Source organism: Salvia hispanica, chromosome 5, assembly GCF_029641045.1.
Source record: "Salvia hispanica isolate PSC_SH4W2 chromosome 5, Shi_PSC_v1, whole genome shotgun sequence".
Taxonomy (NCBI): Eukaryota; Viridiplantae; Streptophyta; class Magnoliopsida; order Lamiales; family Lamiaceae; genus Salvia; species Salvia hispanica.
Window position 1 is genome coordinate 10,049,019 of NC_142696.1, and position 16,702 is coordinate 10,065,720.

General features: G+C 52.1%; 10 non-coding genes and 23 pseudogenes across 10 annotated transcripts; all 33 read left to right on the plus strand.

Moving 5' to 3' along the window:
* The first annotated feature begins 96 nt into the window (after positions 1-96).
* On the plus strand, positions 97-202 carry LOC148925372 (5S ribosomal RNA; annotated as a pseudogene).
* A 392-nt stretch (positions 203-594) lies between these two features.
* On the plus strand, positions 595-713 carry LOC148925373 (5S ribosomal RNA). Its single transcript, XR_016131589.1, has one exon. It is a non-coding gene; the product is annotated as a 5S ribosomal RNA (ribosomal RNA).
* Positions 714-1,107: 394 nt separating this feature from the next.
* LOC148925374 (5S ribosomal RNA) lies at positions 1,108-1,226 on the plus strand. Its single transcript, XR_016131827.1, has one exon. It is a non-coding gene; the product is annotated as a 5S ribosomal RNA (ribosomal RNA).
* A 394-nt stretch (positions 1,227-1,620) lies between these two features.
* Positions 1,621-1,739, plus strand: LOC148925375 (5S ribosomal RNA). Its single transcript, XR_016131566.1, has one exon. It is a non-coding gene; the product is annotated as a 5S ribosomal RNA (ribosomal RNA).
* A 394-nt stretch (positions 1,740-2,133) lies between these two features.
* LOC148925376 (5S ribosomal RNA) lies at positions 2,134-2,239 on the plus strand (annotated as a pseudogene).
* Positions 2,240-2,631: 392 nt separating this feature from the next.
* On the plus strand, positions 2,632-2,750 carry LOC148925377 (5S ribosomal RNA; annotated as a pseudogene).
* Positions 2,751-3,133: 383 nt separating this feature from the next.
* LOC148925378 (5S ribosomal RNA) lies at positions 3,134-3,252 on the plus strand. The gene has a single exon (XR_016132063.1). It is a non-coding gene; the product is annotated as a 5S ribosomal RNA (ribosomal RNA).
* Positions 3,253-3,635: 383 nt separating this feature from the next.
* LOC148925379 (5S ribosomal RNA) lies at positions 3,636-3,741 on the plus strand (annotated as a pseudogene).
* Positions 3,742-4,133: 392 nt separating this feature from the next.
* LOC148925380 (5S ribosomal RNA) lies at positions 4,134-4,252 on the plus strand (annotated as a pseudogene).
* Positions 4,253-4,635: 383 nt separating this feature from the next.
* On the plus strand, positions 4,636-4,754 carry LOC148925381 (5S ribosomal RNA; annotated as a pseudogene).
* Positions 4,755-5,137: 383 nt separating this feature from the next.
* LOC148925382 (5S ribosomal RNA) lies at positions 5,138-5,256 on the plus strand (annotated as a pseudogene).
* A 383-nt stretch (positions 5,257-5,639) lies between these two features.
* LOC148925383 (5S ribosomal RNA) lies at positions 5,640-5,758 on the plus strand. Its single transcript, XR_016132064.1, has one exon. It is a non-coding gene; the product is annotated as a 5S ribosomal RNA (ribosomal RNA).
* Positions 5,759-6,142: 384 nt separating this feature from the next.
* Positions 6,143-6,248, plus strand: LOC148925384 (5S ribosomal RNA; annotated as a pseudogene).
* A 392-nt stretch (positions 6,249-6,640) lies between these two features.
* LOC148925385 (5S ribosomal RNA) lies at positions 6,641-6,759 on the plus strand (annotated as a pseudogene).
* Positions 6,760-7,142: 383 nt separating this feature from the next.
* On the plus strand, positions 7,143-7,261 carry LOC148925386 (5S ribosomal RNA). The gene has a single exon (XR_016131281.1). It is a non-coding gene; the product is annotated as a 5S ribosomal RNA (ribosomal RNA).
* Positions 7,262-7,655: 394 nt separating this feature from the next.
* LOC148925387 (5S ribosomal RNA) lies at positions 7,656-7,761 on the plus strand (annotated as a pseudogene).
* Positions 7,762-8,153: 392 nt separating this feature from the next.
* Positions 8,154-8,272, plus strand: LOC148925388 (5S ribosomal RNA). Its single transcript, XR_016131567.1, has one exon. It is a non-coding gene; the product is annotated as a 5S ribosomal RNA (ribosomal RNA).
* Positions 8,273-8,666: 394 nt separating this feature from the next.
* Positions 8,667-8,772, plus strand: LOC148925389 (5S ribosomal RNA; annotated as a pseudogene).
* Positions 8,773-9,164: 392 nt separating this feature from the next.
* On the plus strand, positions 9,165-9,283 carry LOC148925390 (5S ribosomal RNA; annotated as a pseudogene).
* Positions 9,284-9,677: 394 nt separating this feature from the next.
* On the plus strand, positions 9,678-9,783 carry LOC148925391 (5S ribosomal RNA; annotated as a pseudogene).
* A 392-nt stretch (positions 9,784-10,175) lies between these two features.
* On the plus strand, positions 10,176-10,281 carry LOC148925392 (5S ribosomal RNA; annotated as a pseudogene).
* Positions 10,282-10,673: 392 nt separating this feature from the next.
* Positions 10,674-10,792, plus strand: LOC148925393 (5S ribosomal RNA; annotated as a pseudogene).
* Positions 10,793-11,186: 394 nt separating this feature from the next.
* On the plus strand, positions 11,187-11,292 carry LOC148925394 (5S ribosomal RNA; annotated as a pseudogene).
* A 392-nt stretch (positions 11,293-11,684) lies between these two features.
* LOC148925395 (5S ribosomal RNA) lies at positions 11,685-11,790 on the plus strand (annotated as a pseudogene).
* A 392-nt stretch (positions 11,791-12,182) lies between these two features.
* Positions 12,183-12,301, plus strand: LOC148925396 (5S ribosomal RNA; annotated as a pseudogene).
* A 394-nt stretch (positions 12,302-12,695) lies between these two features.
* LOC148925397 (5S ribosomal RNA) lies at positions 12,696-12,801 on the plus strand (annotated as a pseudogene).
* Positions 12,802-13,193: 392 nt separating this feature from the next.
* On the plus strand, positions 13,194-13,299 carry LOC148925398 (5S ribosomal RNA; annotated as a pseudogene).
* A 392-nt stretch (positions 13,300-13,691) lies between these two features.
* Positions 13,692-13,810, plus strand: LOC148925399 (5S ribosomal RNA; annotated as a pseudogene).
* A 394-nt stretch (positions 13,811-14,204) lies between these two features.
* LOC148925400 (5S ribosomal RNA) lies at positions 14,205-14,310 on the plus strand (annotated as a pseudogene).
* A 392-nt stretch (positions 14,311-14,702) lies between these two features.
* Positions 14,703-14,821, plus strand: LOC148925401 (5S ribosomal RNA). Its single transcript, XR_016131317.1, has one exon. It is a non-coding gene; the product is annotated as a 5S ribosomal RNA (ribosomal RNA).
* A 395-nt stretch (positions 14,822-15,216) lies between these two features.
* LOC148925402 (5S ribosomal RNA) lies at positions 15,217-15,335 on the plus strand. The gene has a single exon (XR_016132135.1). It is a non-coding gene; the product is annotated as a 5S ribosomal RNA (ribosomal RNA).
* Positions 15,336-15,729: 394 nt separating this feature from the next.
* LOC148925403 (5S ribosomal RNA) lies at positions 15,730-15,848 on the plus strand (annotated as a pseudogene).
* A 383-nt stretch (positions 15,849-16,231) lies between these two features.
* On the plus strand, positions 16,232-16,350 carry LOC148925404 (5S ribosomal RNA). The gene has a single exon (XR_016132065.1). It is a non-coding gene; the product is annotated as a 5S ribosomal RNA (ribosomal RNA).
* The last annotated feature ends 352 nt before the right edge of the window (positions 16,351-16,702 follow it).

The following is a 16,702-nucleotide window of genomic DNA, read 5'->3' on the forward strand; positions in this document are numbered from 1 at the left end:
TTCCCGATCAAAAGTTATACCCGTCTGGAGGGTGGGGGATCAGAACCTGCGCACGGGAGCGTACGCTATGAAAGAATAAAGTGCGGGGCTATTGATGGGTGCGATCATACCAGCACTAATGCACCGGATCCCATCAGAACTCCGAAGTTAAGCGTGCTTGGGCGAGAGTAGTACTAGGATGGGTGACCCCCTGTTGCACCCCTTTTTTTGCGAGTGCGTTCATTTTTTTTCCGTTCAGTTGGTCTTGATGTGGTCCGACACTCGATTAGTGGTTGTCGAGTACGAGGACAAAAAGTACGACAATCTCCACGAGCCGGTGATGAGCGGGTCCCACAATCTTAAACGTGCCGAAAAACTGTAGCTGCGAACTAAAAGTGTTCGAAATGGCTCGAAACGGCCTCTTTTTGCTTCCCAGAGTAGCCACGGGCTGTACCCGTTGCTCAGAACGTGGGGCTCGGCGAGAGCTTCGCGGTGATATGCTGTGGGTCCCGTAACTCCTTCCGGATCAAAAGTTATGCCTGTGTGAAGGGTGGGGGATCAGAACCTGCGCACGGGAGCGTACGCTATGAAAGAATAAAGTGCGAGGCTATTGATGGGTGCGATCATACCAGCCCTAATGCACCGGATCCCATCAGAACTCCGAAGGTAAGCGTGCTTGGGCGAGAGTAGTACTAGGATGGGTGACTCCCTGGGAAGTCCTTGTGTTGCACCCCTTTTTTTGCGAGTGCGTTCATTTTTTTTTTCCGTTCAGTTGGTCTTGATGTGGTCCGACACTCGATTAGCTGTTGTCGAGTACGAGGACAAAAAGTACGACAATCTCCACGAGCCGGTGACGAGCGGGTCCCACAATCTCAAACGTGCCGAAAAACAGTAGCTGCGAACTAAAAGTATTCGAAATGGCTCGAAACGGCCTCTTTTTGCTTCCCGGAGTAGCCACGGGCTGTACACGTAGCTCAGAACGTGGGGCTCGGCGAGAGCTTCGCGGTGATATGCTGTGGGTCCCGTAACTCCTTCCGGATCAAAAGTTATGCCTGTGTGAAGGGTGGGGGATCAGAACCTGCGCACGGGAGCGTACGCTATGACAGAATAAAGTGCGAGGCTATTGATGGGTGCGATCATACCAGCACTAATGCACCGGATCCCATCAGAACTCCGAGGTTAAGCGTGCTTGGGCGAGAGTAGTACTAGGATGGGTGACCCCCTGGGAAGTCCTCGTGTTGCACCCCTTTTTTTGCGAGTGCGTTCATTTTTTTTTTCCGTTCAGTTGGTCTTGATGTGGTCCGACACTCGATTAGCTGTTGTCGAGTACTAGGACAAAAAGTACGACAAACTCCACGAGCCCGTGACGAGCGGGTCCCACAATCTTAAACGTGCCGAAAAACAGTAGCTGCGAACTAAAAGTGTTCGAAATGGCTCGAAACGGCCTCTTTTTGCTTCCCGGAGTAGCCACGGGCTGTACACGTAGCTCAGAACGTGGGGCTCGGCGAGAGCTTCGCGGTGATATGCTGTGGGTCCCGTAACTCCTTCCGGATCAAAAGTTATGCCTGTGTGAAGGGTGGGGGATCAGAACCTGCGCACGGGAGCGTACGCTATGAAAGAATAAAGTGCGAGGCTATTGATGGGTGCGATCATACCAGCACTAATGCACCGGATCCCATCAGAACTCCGAAGTTATGCGTGCTTGGGCGAGAGTAGTACTAGGATGGGTGACCCCCTGGGATGTCCTTGTGTTGCACCCCTTTTTTGGCGAGTGCGTTCATTTTTTTTTTCCGTTCAGTTGGTCTTGATGTGGTCCGACACTCGATTAGCTGTTGTCGAGTACGAGGACAAAAAGTATGACAATCTCCACGAGCCGGTGATGAGCGGGTCCCACAATCTTAAACGTGCCGAAAAACAGTAGCTGCGAACTAAAAGTGTTCGAAATGGCTCGAAACGGCCTCTTTTTGCTTCCCGGAGTAGCCACGGGCTGTACCCGTAGCTCAGAACGTGGGGCTCGGCGAGAGCTTCGCGGTGATATGTTGTGGGTCCCGTAACTCCTTCCCGATCAAAAGTTATACCCGTCTGGAGGGTGGGGGATCAGAACCTGCGCACGGGAGCGTACACTATGAAAGAATAAAGTGCGGGGCTATTGATGGGTGCGATCATACCAGCACTAATGCACCGGATCCCATCAGAACTCCGAAGTTAAGCGTGCTTGGGCGAGAGTAGTACTAGGATGGGTGACCCCCTGTTGCACCCCTTTTTTTGCGAGTGCGTTCGTTTTTTTTATGTTCAGTTGGTCTTGATGTGGTCCGACATTCGATTAGTGGTTGTCGAGTACGAGGACAAAAAGTACGACAATCTCCACGAGCCGGTGATGAGCGGGTCCCACAATCTTAAACGTGCCGACAAACTGTAGCTGCGAACTAAAAGTGTTCGAAATGGCTCGAAACGGCCTCTTTTTGCTTCCCAGAGTAGCCACGGGCTGTACCCGTTGCTCAGAACGTGGGGCTCGGCGAGAGCTTCGCGGTGATATGCTGTGGGTCCCGTAACTCCTTCCGGATCAAAAGTTATGCCTGTGTGAAGGGTGGGGGATCAGAACCTGCGCACGGGAGCGTACGCTATGAAAGAATAAAGTGCGAGGCTATTGATGGGTGCGATCATACCAGCCCTAATGCACCGGATCCCATCAGAACTCCGAAGTTATGCGTGCTTGGGCGAGAGTAGTACTAGGATGGGTGACCCCCTGGGATGTCCTTGTGTTGCACCCCTTTTTTTGCGAGTGCGTTCATTTTTTTTTTCCGTTCAGTTGGTCTTGATGTGGTCCGACACTCGATTAGCTGTTGTCGAGCACGAGGACAAAAAGTACGACAAACTCCACGAGCGGGTCCCACAATCTCAAACGTGCCGAAAAACAGTAGCTGCGAACTAAAAGTATTCGAAATGGCTCGAAACGGCCTCTTTTTGCTTCCCGGAGTAGCCACGGGCTGTACACGTAGCTCAGAACGTGGGGCTCGGCGAGAGCTTCGCGGTGATATGCTGTGGGTCCCGTAACTCCTTCCGGATCAAAAGTTATGCCTGTGTGAAGGGTGGGGGATCAGAACCTGCGCACGGGAGCGTACGCTATGACAGAATAAAGTGCGAGGCTATTGATGGGTGCGATCATACCAGCACTAATGCACCGGATCCCATCAGAACTCCGAAGTTAAGCGTGCTTGGGCGAGAGTAGTACTAGGATGGGTGACTCCCTGGGAAGTCCTTGTGTTGCACCCCTTTTTTTGCGAGTGCGTTCATTTTTTTTTTCCGTTCAGTTGGTCTTGATGTGGTCCGACACTCGATTAGCTGTTGTCGAGCACGAGGACAAAAAGTACGACAAACTCCACGAGCGGGTCCCACAATCTCAAACGTGCCGAAAAACAGTAGCTGCGAACTAAAAGTATTCGAAATGGCTCGAAACGGCCACTTTTTGCTTCCCGGAGTAGCCACAGGCTGTACCCGTAGCTCAGAACGTGGGGCTCGACGAGAGCTTCACGGTGATATGCTGTGGGTCCCGTAACTCCTTCCCGATCAAAAGTTATACCCGTCTGGAGGGTGGGGGATCAGAACCTGCGCACGGGAGCGTACGCTATGAAAGAATAAAGTGCGGGGTTATTGATGGGTGCGATCATACCAGCACTAATGCACCGGATCCCATCAGAACTCCGAAGTTAAGCGTGCTTGGGCGAGAGTAGTACTAGGATGGGTGACCCCCTGTTGCACCCCTTTTTTTGCGAGTGCGTTCATTTTTTTTCCGTTCAGTTGGTCTTGATGTGGTCCGACACTCGATTAGTGGTTGTCGAGTACGAGGACAAAAAGTACGACAATCTCCACGAGCCGGTGATGAGCGGGTCCCACAATCTTAAACGTGCCGAAAAACTGTAGCTGCGAATTAAAAGTGTTCGAAATGGCTCGAAACGGCCTCTTTTTGCTTCCCGGAGTAGCCACGGGCTGTACACGTAGCTCAGAACGTGGGGCTCGGCGAGAGCTTCGCGGTGATATGCTGTGGGTCCCGTAACTCCTTCCGGATCAAAAGTTATGCCTGTGTGAAGGGTGGGGGATCAGAACCTACGCACGGGAGCGTACGCTATGAAAGAATAAAGTGCGAAGCTATTGATGGGTGCGATCATACCAGCACTAATGCACCGAATCCCATCAGAACTCCGAAGTTATGCGTGCTTGGGCGAGAGTACTACTAGGATGGGTGACCCCCTGGGAAGTCCTTGTGTTGCATCCCTTTTTTTGCGAGTGCGTTCATTTTTTTTTTCCGTTCAGTTGGTCTTGATGTGGTCCGACACTCGATTAGCTGTTGTCGAGCACGAGGACAAAAAGTACGACAAACTCCACGAGCGGGTCCCACAATCTCAAACGTGCCGAAAAACAGTAGCTGCGAACTAAAAGTATTCGAAATGGCTCGAAACGGCCTCTTTTTGCTTCCCGGAGTAGCCACGGGCTGTACACGTAGCTCAGAACGTGGGGCTCGGCGAGAGCTTCGCGGTGATATGCTGTGGGTCCCGTAACTCCTTCCGGATCAAAAGTTATGCCTGTGTGAAGGGTGGGGGATCAGAACCTACGCACGGGAGCGTACGCTATGAAAGAATAAAGTGCGAAGCTATTGATGGGTGCGATCATACCAGCACTAATGCACCGAATCCCATCAGAACTCCGAAGTTATGCGTGCTTGGGCGAGAGTACTACTAGGATGGGTGACCCCCTGGGAAGTCCTTGTGTTGCATCCCTTTTTTTGCGAGTGCGTTCATTTTTTTTTTCCGTTCAGTTGGTCTTGATGTGGTCCGACACTCGATTAGCTGTTGTCGAGCACGAGGACAAAAAGTACGACAAACTCCACGAGCGGGTCCCACAATCTCAAACGTGCCGAAAAACAGTAGCTGCGAACTAAAAGTATTCGAAATGGCTCGAAACGGCCTCTTTTTGCTTCCCGGAGTAGCCACGGGCTGTACACGTAGCTCAGAACGTGGGGCTCGGCGAGAGCTTCGCGGTGATATGCTGTGGGTCCCGTAACTCCTTCCGGATCAAAAGTTATGCCTGTGTGAAGGGTGGGGGATCAGAACCTACGCACGGGAGCGTACGCTATGAAAGAATAAAGTGCGAAGCTATTGATGGGTGCGATCATACCAGCACTAATGCACCGAATCCCATCAGAACTCCGAAGTTATGCGTGCTTGGGCGAGAGTACTACTAGGATGGGTGACCCCCTGGGAAGTCCTTGTGTTGCATCCCTTTTTTTGCGAGTGCGTTCATTTTTTTTTTCCGTTCAGTTGGTCTTGATGTGGTCCGACACTCGATTAGCTGTTGTCGAGCACGAGGACAAAAAGTACGACAAACTCCACGAGCGGGTCCCACAATCTCAAACGTGCCGAAAAACAGTAGCTGCGAACTAAAAGTATTCGAAATGGCTCGAAACGGCCTCTTTTTGCTTCCCGGAGTAGCCACGGGCTGTACACGTAGCTCAGAACGTGGGGCTCGGCGAGAGCTTCGCGGTGATATGCTGTGGGTCCCGTAACTCCTTCCGGATCAAAAGTTATGCCTGTGTGAAGGGTGGGGGATCAGAACCTGCGCACGGGAGCGTACGCTATGACAGAATAAAGTGCGAGGCTATTGATGGGTGCGATCATACCAGCACTAATGCACCGGATCCCATCAGAACTCCGAAGTTAAGCGTGCTTGGGCGAGAGTAGTACTAGGATGGGTGACTCCCTGGGAAGTCCTTGTGTTGCACCCCTTTTTTTGCGAGTGCGTTCATTTTTTTTTTCCGTTCAGTTGGTCTTGATGTGGTCCGACACTCGATTAGCTGTTGTCGAGCACGAGGACAAAAAGGTACGACAAACTCCACGAGCGGGTCCCACAATCTCAAACGTGCCGAAAAACAGTAGCTGCGAACTAAAAGTATTCGAAATGGCTCGAAACGGCCACTTTTTGCTTCCCGGAGTAGCCACAGGCTGTACCCGTAGCTCAGAACGTGGGGCTCGACGAGAGCTTCACGGTGATATGCTGTGGGTCCCGTAACTCCTTCCCGATCAAAAGTTATACCCGTCTGGAGGGTGGGGGATCAGAACCTGCGCACGGGAGCGTACGCTATGAAAGAATAAAGTGCGGGGTTATTGATGGGTGCGATCATACCAGCACTAATGCACCGGATCCCATCAGAACTCCGAAGTTAAGCGTGCTTGGGCGAGAGTAGTACTAGGATGGGTGACCCCCTGTTGCACCCCTTTTTTTGCGAGTGCGTTCATTTTTTTTCCGTTCAGTTGGTCTTGATGTGGTCCGACACTCGATTAGTGGTTGTCGAGTACGAGGACAAAAAGTACGACAATCTCCACGAGCCGGTGATGAGCGGGTCCCACAATCTTAAACGTGCCGAAAAACTGTAGCTGCGAATTAAAAGTGTTCGAAATGGCTCGAAACGGCCTCTTTTTGCTTCCCGGAGTAGCCACGGGCTGTACACGTAGCTCAGAACGTGGGGCTCGGCGAGAGCTTCGCGGTGATATGCTGTGGGTCCCGTAACTCCTTCCGGATCAAAAGTTATGCCTGTGTGAAGGGTGGGGGATCAGAACCTGCGCACGGGAGCGTACGCTATGAAAGAATAAAGTGCGAAGCTATTGATGGGTGCGATCATACCAGCACTAATGCACCGAATCCCATCAGAACTCCGAAGTTATGCGTGCTTGGGCGAGAGTACTACTAGGATGGGTGACCCCCTGGGAAGTCCTTGTGTTGCATCCCTTTTTTTGTGAGTGCGTTCATTTTTTTTTTCCGTTCAGTTGGTCTTGATGTGGTCCGACACTCGATTAGCTGTTGTCGAGCACGAGGACAAAAAGTACGACAAACTCCACGAGCGGGTCCCACAATCTCAAACGTGCCGAAAAACAGTAGCTGCGAACTAAAAGTATTCGAAATGGCTCGAAACGGCCTCTTTTTGCTTCCCGGAGTAGCCACGGGCTGTACACGTAGCTCAGAACGTGGGGCTCGGCGAGAGCTTCGCGGTGATATGCTGTGGGTCCCGTAACTCCTTCCGGATCAAAAGTTATGCCTGTGTGAAGGGTGGGGGATCAGAACCTGCGCACGGGAGCGTACGCTATGACAGAATAAAGTGCGAGGCTATTGATGGGTGCGATCATACCAGCACTAATGCATCGGATCCCATCAGAACTCCGAAGTTAAGCGTGCTTGGGCGAGAGTAGTACTAGGATGGGTGACTCCCTGGGAAGTCCTTGTGTTGCACCCCTTTTTTTGCGAGTGCGTTCATTTTTTTTTTCCGTTCAGTTGGTCTTGATGTGGTCCGACACTCGATTAGCTGTTGTCGAGTACGAGGACAAAAAGTACGACAATCTCCACGAGCCGGTGATGAGCGGGTCCCACAATCTTAAACGTGCCGAAAAACAGTAGCTGCGAACTAAAAGTGTTCGAAATAGCTCGAAACGGCCTCTTTTTGCTTCCCGGAGTAGCCACGGGCTGTACCCGTAGCTCAGAACGTGGGGCTCGGCGAGAGCTTCGCGGTGATATGTTGTGGGTCCCGTAACTCCTTCCCGATCAAAAGTTATACCCGTCTGGAGGGTGGGGGATCAGAATCTGCGCACGGGAGCGTACGCTATGAAAGAATAAAGTGCGGGGCTATTGATGGGTGCGATCATACCAGCACTAATGCACCGGATCCCATCAGAACTCCGAAGTTAAGCGTGCTTGGGCGAGAGTAGTACTAGGATGGGTGACCCCCTGTTGCACCCCTTTTTTTGCGAGTGCGTTCATTTTTTTTCCGTTCAGTTGGTCTTGATGTGGTCCGACACTCGATTAGTGGTTGTCGAGTACGAGGACAAAAAGTACGACAATCTCCACGAGCCGGTGATGAGCGGGTCCCACAATCTTAAACGTGCCGAAAAACTGTAGCTGCGAACTAAAAGTGTTCGAAATGGCTCGAAACGGCCTCTTTTTGCTTCCCAGAGTAGCCACGGGCTGTACCCGTTGCTCAGAACGTGGGGCTCGGCGAGAGCTTCGCGGTGATATGCTGTGGGTCCCGTAACTCCTTCCGGATCAAAAGTTATGCCTGTGTGAAGGGTGGGGGATCAGAACCTGCGCACGGGAGCGTACGCTATGAAAGAATAAAGTGCGAGGCTATTGATGGGTGCGATCATACCAGCACTAATGCACCGGATCCCATCAGAACTCCGAAGTTATGCGTGCTTGGGCGAGAGTAGTACTAGGATGGGTGACCCCCTGGGATGTCCTTGTGTTGCACCCCTTTTTTGGCGAGTGCGTTCATTTTTTTTTTCCGTTCAGTTGGTCTTGATGTGGTCCGACACTCGATTAGCTGTTGTCGAGAACGAGGACAAAAAGTATGACAATCTCCACGAGCCGGTGATGAGCGGGTCCCACAATCTTAAACGTGCCGAAAAACAGTAGCTGCGAACTAAAAGTGTTCGAAATGGCTCGAAACGGCCTCTTTTTGCTTCCCGGAGTAGCCACGGGCTGTACCCGTAGCTCAGAACGTGGGGCTCGGCGAGAGCTTCGCGGTGATATGTTGTGGGTCCCGTAACTCCTTCCCGATCAAAAGTTATACCCGTCTGGAGGGTGGGGGATCAGAACCTGCGCACGGGAGCGTACGCTATGAAAGAATAAAGTGCGGGGCTATTGATGGGTGCGATCATACCAGCACTAATGCACCGGATCCCATCAGAACTCCGAAGTTAAGCGTGCTTGGGCGAGAGTAGTACTAGGATGGGTGACCCCCTGTTGCACCCCTTTTTTTGCGAGTGCGTTCGTTTTTTTTCCGTTCAGTTGGTCTTGATGTGGTCCGACACTCGATTAGTGGTTGTCGAGTACGAGGACAAAAAGTACGACAATCTCCACGAGCCGGTGATGAGCGGGTCCCACAATCTTAAACGTGCCGACAAACTGTAGCTGCGAACTAAAAGTGTTCGAAATGGCTCGAAACGGCCTCTTTTTGCTTCCCAGAGTAGCCACGGGCTGTACCCGTTGCTCAGAACGTGGGGCTCGGCGAGAGCTTCGCGGTGATATGATGTGGGTCCCGTAACTCCTTCCGGATCAAAAGTTATGCCTGTGTGAAGGGTAGGGGATCAGAACCTGCGCACGGGAGCGTACGCTATGAAAGAATAAAGTGCGAGGCTATTGATGGGTGCGATCATACCAGCCCTAATGCACCGGATCACATCAGAACTCCGAAGTTATGCGTGCTTGGGCGAGAGTAGTACTAGGATGGGTGACCCCCTGGGATGTCCTTGTGTTGCACCCCTTTTTTTGCGAGTGCGTTCATTTTTTTTTTCCGTTCAGTTGGTCTTGATGTGGTCCGACACTCGATTAGCTGTTGTCGAGTACGAGGACAAAAAGTACGACAATCTCCACGAGCCGGTGATGAGCGGGTCCCACAATCTTAAACGTGCCGAAAAACAGTAGCTGCGAACTAAAAGTGTTCGAAATAGCTCGAAACGGCCTCTTTTTGCTTCCCGGAGTAGCCACGGGCTGTACCCGTAGCTCAGAACGTGGGGCTCGGCGAGAGCTTCGCGGTGATATGTTGTGGGTCCCGTAACTCCTTCCCGATCAAAAGTTATACCCGTCTGGAGGGTGGGGGATCAGAACCTGCGCACGGGAGCGTACGCTATGAAAGAATAAAGTGCGGGGCTATTGATGGGTGCGATCATACCAGCACTAATGCACCGGATCCCATCAGAACTCCGAAGTTAAGCGTGCTTGGGCGAGAGTAGTACTAGGATGGGTGACCCCCTGTTGCACCCCTTTTTTTGCGAGTGCGTTCATTTTTTTTCCGTTCAGTTGGTCTTGATGTGGTCCGACACTCGATTAGTGGTTGTCGAGTACGAGGACAAAAAGTACGACAATCTCCACGAGCCGGTGATGAGCGGGTCCCACAATCTTAAACGTGCCGAAAAACTGTAGCTGCGAACTAAAAGTGTTCGAAATGGCTCGAAACGGCCTCTTTTTGCTTCCCAGAGTAGCCACGGGCTGTACCCGTTGCTCAGAACGTGGGGCTCGGCGAGAGCTTCGCGGTGATATGCTGTGGGTCCCGTAACTCCTTCCCGATCAAAAGTTATACCCGTCTGGAGGGTGGGGGATCAGAACCTGCGCACGGGAGCGTACGCTATGAAAGAATAAAGTGCGGGGCTATTGATGGGTGCGATCATACCAGCACTAATGCACCGGATCCCATCAGAACTCCGAAGTTAAGCGTGCTTGGGCGAGAGTAGTACTAGGATGGGTGACCCCCTGTTGCACCCCTTTTTTTGCGAGTGCGTTCGTTTTTTTTCCGTTCAGTTGGTCTTGATGTGGTCCGACACTCGATTAGTGGTTGTCGAGTACGAGGACAAAAAGTACGACAATCTCCACGAGCCGGTGATGAGCGGGTCCCACAATCTTAAACGTGCCGACAAACTGTAGCTGCGAACTAAAAGTGTTCGAAATGGCTCGAAACGGCCTCTTTTTGCTTCCCAGAGTAGCCACGGGCTGTACCCGTTGCTCAGAACGTGGGGCTCGGCGAGAGCTTCGCGGTGATATGATGTGGGTCCCGTAACTCCTTCCGGATCAAAAGTTATGCCTGTGTGAAGGGTAGGGGATCAGAACCTGCGCACGGGAGCGTACGCTATGAAAGAATAAAGTGCGAGGCTATTGATGGGTGCGATCATACCAGCCCTAATGCACCGGATCACATCAGAACTCCGAAGTTATGCGTGCTTGGGCGAGAGTAGTACTAGGATGGGTGACCCCCTGGGATGTCCTTGTGTTGCACCCCTTTTTTTGCGAGTGCGTTCATTTTTTTTTTCCGTTCAGTTGGTCTTGATGTGGTCCGACACTCGATTAGCTGTTGTCGAGTACGAGGACAAAAAGTACGACAATCTCCACGAGCCGGTGATGAGCGGGTCCCACAATCTTAAACGTGCCGAAAAACAGTAGCTGCGAACTAAAAGTGTTCGAAATAGCTCGAAACGGCCTCTTTTTGCTTCCCGGAGTAGCCACGGGCTGTACCCGTAGCTCAGAACGTGGGGCTCGGCGAGAGCTTCGCGGTGATATGTTGTGGGTCCCGTAACTCCTTCCCGATCAAAAGTTATACCCGTCTGGAGGGTGGGGGATCAGAACCTGCGCACGGGAGCGTACGCTATGAAAGAATAAAGTGCGGGGCTATTGATGGGTGCGATCATACCAGCACTAATGCACCGGATCCCATCAGAACTCCGAAGTTAAGCGTGCTTGGGCGAGAGTAGTACTAGGATGGGTGACCCCCTGTTGCACCCCTTTTTTTGCGAGTGCGTTCATTTTTTTTCCGTTCAGTTGGTCTTGATGTGGTCCGACACTCGATTAGTGGTTGTCGAGTACGAGGACAAAAAGTACGACAATCTCCACGAGCCGGTGATGAGCGGGTCCCACAATCTTAAACGTGCCGAAAAACTGTAGCTGCGAACTAAAAGTGTTCGAAATGGCTCGAAACGGCCTCTTTTTGCTTCCCAGAGTAGCCACGGGCTGTACCCGTTGCTCAGAACGTGGGGCTCGGCGAGAGCTTCGCGGTGATATGCTGTGGGTCCCGTAACTCCTTCCCGATCAAAAGTTATACCCGTCTGGAGGGTGGGGGATCAGAACCTGCGCACGGGAGCGTACGCTATGAAAGAATAAAGTGCGGGGCTATTGATGGGTGCGATCATACCAGCACTAATGCACCGGATCCCATCAGAACTCCGAAGTTAAGCGTGCTTGGGCGAGAGTAGTACTAGGATGGGTGACCCCCTGTTGCACCCCTTTTTTTGCGAGTGCGTTCGTTTTTTTTCCGTTCAGTTGGTCTTGATGTGGTCCGACACTCGATTAGTGGTTGTCGAGTACGAGGACAAAAAGTACGACAATCTCCACGAGCCGGTGATGAGCGGGTCCCACAATCTTAAACGTGCCGACAAACTGTAGCTGCGAACTAAAAGTGTTCGAAATGGCTCGAAACGGCCTCTTTTTGCTTCCCAGAGTAGCCACGGGCTGTACCCGTTGCTCAGAACGTGGGGCTCGGCGAGAGCTTCGCGGTGATATGATGTGGGTCCCGTAACTCCTTCCGGATCAAAAGTTATGCCTGTGTGAAGGGTAGGGGATCAGAACCTGCGCACGGGAGCGTACGCTATGAAAGAATAAAGTGCGAGGCTATTGATGGGTGCGATCATACCAGCCCTAATGCACCGGATCACATCAGAACTCCGAAGTTATGCGTGCTTGGGCGAGAGTAGTACTAGGATGGGTGACCCCCTGGGATGTCCTTGTGTTGCACCCCTTTTTTTGCGAGTGCGTTCATTTTTTTTTTCCGTTCAGTTGGTCTTGATGTGGTCCGACACTCGATTAGCTGTTGTCGAGTACGAGGACAAAAAGTACGACAATCTCCACGAGCCGGTGATGAGCGGGTCCCACAATCTTAAACGTGCCGAAAAACAGTAGCTGCGAACTAAAAGTGTTCGAAATAGCTCGAAACGGCCTCTTTTTGCTTCCCGGAGTAGCCACGGGCTGTACCCGTAGCTCAGAACGTGGGGCTCGGCGAGAGCTTCGCGGTGATATGTTGTGGGTCCCGTAACTCCTTCCCGATCAAAAGTTATACCCGTCTGGAGGGTGGGGGATCAGAACCTGCGCACGGGAGCGTACGCTATGAAAGAATAAAGTGCGGGGCTATTGATGGGTGCGATCATACCAGCACTAATGCACCGGATCCCATCAGAACTCCGAAGTTAAGCGTGCTTGGGCGAGAGTAGTACTAGGATGGGTGACCCCCTGTTGCACCCCTTTTTTTGCGAGTGCGTTCATTTTTTTTCCGTTCAGTTGGTCTTGATGTGGTCCGACACTCGATTAGTGGTTGTCGAGTACGAGGACAAAAAGTACGACAATCTCCACGAGCCGGTGATGAGCGGGTCCCACAATCTTAAACGTGCCGAAAAACTGTAGCTGCGAACTAAAAGTGTTCGAAATGGCTCGAAACGGCCTCTTTTTGCTTCCCAGAGTAGCCACGGGCTGTACCCGTTGCTCAGAACGTGGGGCTCGGCGAGAGCTTCGCGGTGATATGCTGTGGGTCCCGTAACTCCTTCCCGATCAAAAGTTATACCCGTCTGGAGGGTGGGGGATCAGAACCTGCGCACGGGAGCGTACGCTATGAAAGAATAAAGTGCGGGGCTATTGATGGGTGCGATCATACCAGCACTAATGCACCGGATCCCATCAGAACTCCGAAGTTAAGCGTGCTTGGGCGAGAGTAGTACTAGGATGGGTGACCCCCTGTTGCACCCCTTTTTTTGCGAGTGCGTTCGTTTTTTTTCCGTTCAGTTGGTCTTGATGTGGTCCGACACTCGATTAGTGGTTGTCGAGTACGAGGACAAAAAGTACGACAATCTCCACGAGCCGGTGATGAGCGGGTCCCACAATCTTAAACGTGCCGACAAACTGTAGCTGCGAACTAAAAGTGTTCGAAATGGCTCGAAACGGCCTCTTTTTGCTTCCCAGAGTAGCCACGGGCTGTACCCGTTGCTCAGAACGTGGGGCTCGGCGAGAGCTTCGCGGTGATATGATGTGGGTCCCGTAACTCCTTCCGGATCAAAAGTTATGCCTGTGTGAAGGGTAGGGGATCAGAACCTGCGCACGGGAGCGTACGCTATGAAAGAATAAAGTGCGAGGCTATTGATGGGTGCGATCATACCAGCCCTAATGCACCGGATCACATCAGAACTCCGAAGTTATGCGTGCTTGGGCGAGAGTAGTACTAGGATGGGTGACCCCCTGGGATGTCCTTGTGTTGCACCCCTTTTTTTGCGAGTGCGTTCATTTTTTTTTTCCGTTCAGTTGGTCTTGATGTGGTCCGACACTCGATTAGCTGTTGTCGAGTACGAGGACAAAAAGTACGACAATCTCCACGAGCCGGTGATGAGCGGGTCCCACAATCTTAAACGTGCCGAAAAACAGTAGCTGCGAACTAAAAGTGTTCGAAATAGCTCGAAACGGCCTCTTTTTGCTTCCCGGAGTAGCCACGGGCTGTACCCGTAGCTCAGAACGTGGGGCTCGGCGAGAGCTTCGCGGTGATATGTTGTGGGTCCCGTAACTCCTTCCCGATCAAAAGTTATACCCGTCTGGAGGGTGGGGGATCAGAACCTGCGCACGGGAGCGTACGCTATGAAAGAATAAAGTGCGGGGCTATTGATGGGTGCGATCATACCAGCACTAATGCACCGGATCCCATCAGAACTCCGAAGTTAAGCGTGCTTGGGCGAGAGTAGTACTAGGATGGGTGACCCCCTGTTGCACCCCTTTTTTTGCGAGTGCGTTCATTTTTTTTCCGTTCAGTTGGTCTTGATGTGGTCCGACACTCGATTAGTGGTTGTCGAGTACGAGGACAAAAAGTACGACAATCTCCACGAGCCGGTGATGAGCGGGTCCCACAATCTTAAACGTGCCGAAAAACTGTAGCTGCGAACTAAAAGTGTTCGAAATGGCTCGAAACGGCCTCTTTTTGCTTCCCAGAGTAGCCACGGGCTGTACCCGTTGCTCAGAACGTGGGGCTCGGCGAGAGCTTCGCGGTGATATGCTGTGGGTCCCGTAACTCCTTCCGGATCAAAAGTTATGCCTGTGTGAAGGGTGGGGGATCAGAACCTGCGCACGGGAGCGTACGCTATGAAAGAATAAAGTGCGAGGCTATTGATGGGTGCGATCATACCAGCCCTAATGCACCGGATCCCATCAGAACTCCGAAGTTAAGCGTGCTTGGGCGAGAGTAGTACTAGGATGGGTGACTCCCTGGGAAGTCCTTGTGTTGCACCCCTTTTTTTGCGAGTGCGTTCATTTTTTTTTTCCGTTCAGTTGGTCTTGATGTGGTCCGACACTCGATTAGCTATTGTCGAGTACGAGGACAAAAAGTACGACAATCTCCACAAGCCGGTGACGAGCGGGTCCCACAATCTTAAACGTGCCGAAAAAACAGTAGCTGCGAACTAAAAGTGTTCGAAATGGCTCGAAACGGCCACTTTTTGCTTCCCGGAGTAGCCACAGGCTGTACCCGTAGCTCAGAACGTGGGGCTCGACGAGAGCTTCACGGTGATATGCTGTGGGTCCCGTAACTCCTTCCCGATCAAAAGTTATACCCGTCTGGAGGGTGGGGGATCAGAACCTGCGCACGGGAGCGTACGCTATGAAAGAATAAAGTGCGGGGTTATTGATGGGTGCGATCATACCAGCACTAATGCACCGGATCCCATCAGAACTCCGAAGTTAAGCGTGCTTGGGCGAGAGTAGTACTAGGATGGGTGACCCCCTGGGAAGTCCTCGTGTTGCACCCCTTTTTTTGCGAGTGCGTTCATTTTTTTTTTCCGTTCAGTTGGTCTTGATGTGGTCCGACACTCGATTAGCTGTTGTCGAGTACGAGGACAAAAAGTACGACAAACTCCACGAGCCGGTGACGAGTGGGTCCCACAATCTTAAACGTGCCGAAAAACAGTAGCTGCGAATTAAAAGTGTTCGAAATGGCTCGAAACGGCCTCTTTTTGCTTCCCGGAGTAGCCACAGGCTGTACACGTAGCTCAGAACGTGGGGCTCGGCGAGAGCTTCGCGGTGATATGCTGTGGGTCCCGTAACTCCTTCCGGATCAAAAGTTATGCCTGTGTGAAGGGTGGGGGATCAGAACCTGCGCACGGGAGCGTACGCTATGAAAGAATAAAGTGCGAGGCTATTGATGGGTGCGATCATACCAGCACTAATGCACCGAATCCCATCAGAACTCCGAAGTTATGCGTGCTTGGGCGAGAGTACTACTAGGATGGGTGACCCCCTGGGAAGTCCTTGTGTTGCATCCCTTTTTTTGCGAGTGCGTTCATTTTTTTTTTCCGTTCAGTTGGTCTTGATGTGGTCCGACACTCGATTAGCTGTTGTCGAGCACGAGGACAAAAAGTACGACAAACTCCACGAGCGGGTCCCACAATCTCAAACGTGCCGAAAAACAGTAGCTGCGAACTAAAAGTATTCGAAATGGCTCGAAACGGCCTCTTTTTGCTTCCCGGAGTAGCCACGGGCTGTACACGTAGCTCAGAACGTGGGGCTCGGCGAGAGCTTCGCGGTGATATGCTGTGGGTCCCGTAACTCCTTCCGGATCAAAAGTTATGCCTGTGTGAAGGGTGGGGGATCAGAACCTGCGCACGGGAGCGTACGCTATGACAGAATAAAGTGCGAGGCTATTGATGGGTGCGATCATACCAGCACTAATGCACCGGATCCCATCAGAACTCCGAAGTTAAGCGTGCTTGGGCGAGAGTAGTACTAGGATGGGTGACTCCCTGGGAAGTCCTTGTGTTGCACCCCTTTTTTTGCGAGTGCGTTCATTTTTTTTTTCCGTTCAGTTGGTCTTGATGTGGTCCGACACTCGATTAGCTGTTGTCGAGTACGAGGACAAAAAGTACGACAATCTCCACGAGCCGGTGATGAGCGGGTCCCACAATCTTAAACGTGCCGAAAAACAGTAGCTGCGAACTAAAAGTGTTCGAAATAGCTCGAAACGGCCTCTTTTTGCTTCCCGGAGTAGCCACGGGCTGTACCCGTAGCTCAGAACGTGGGGCTCGGCGAGAGCTTCGCGGTGATATGTTGTGGGTCCCGTAACTCCTTCCCGATCAAAAGTTATACCCGTCTGGAGGGTGGGGGATCAGAACCTGCGCAC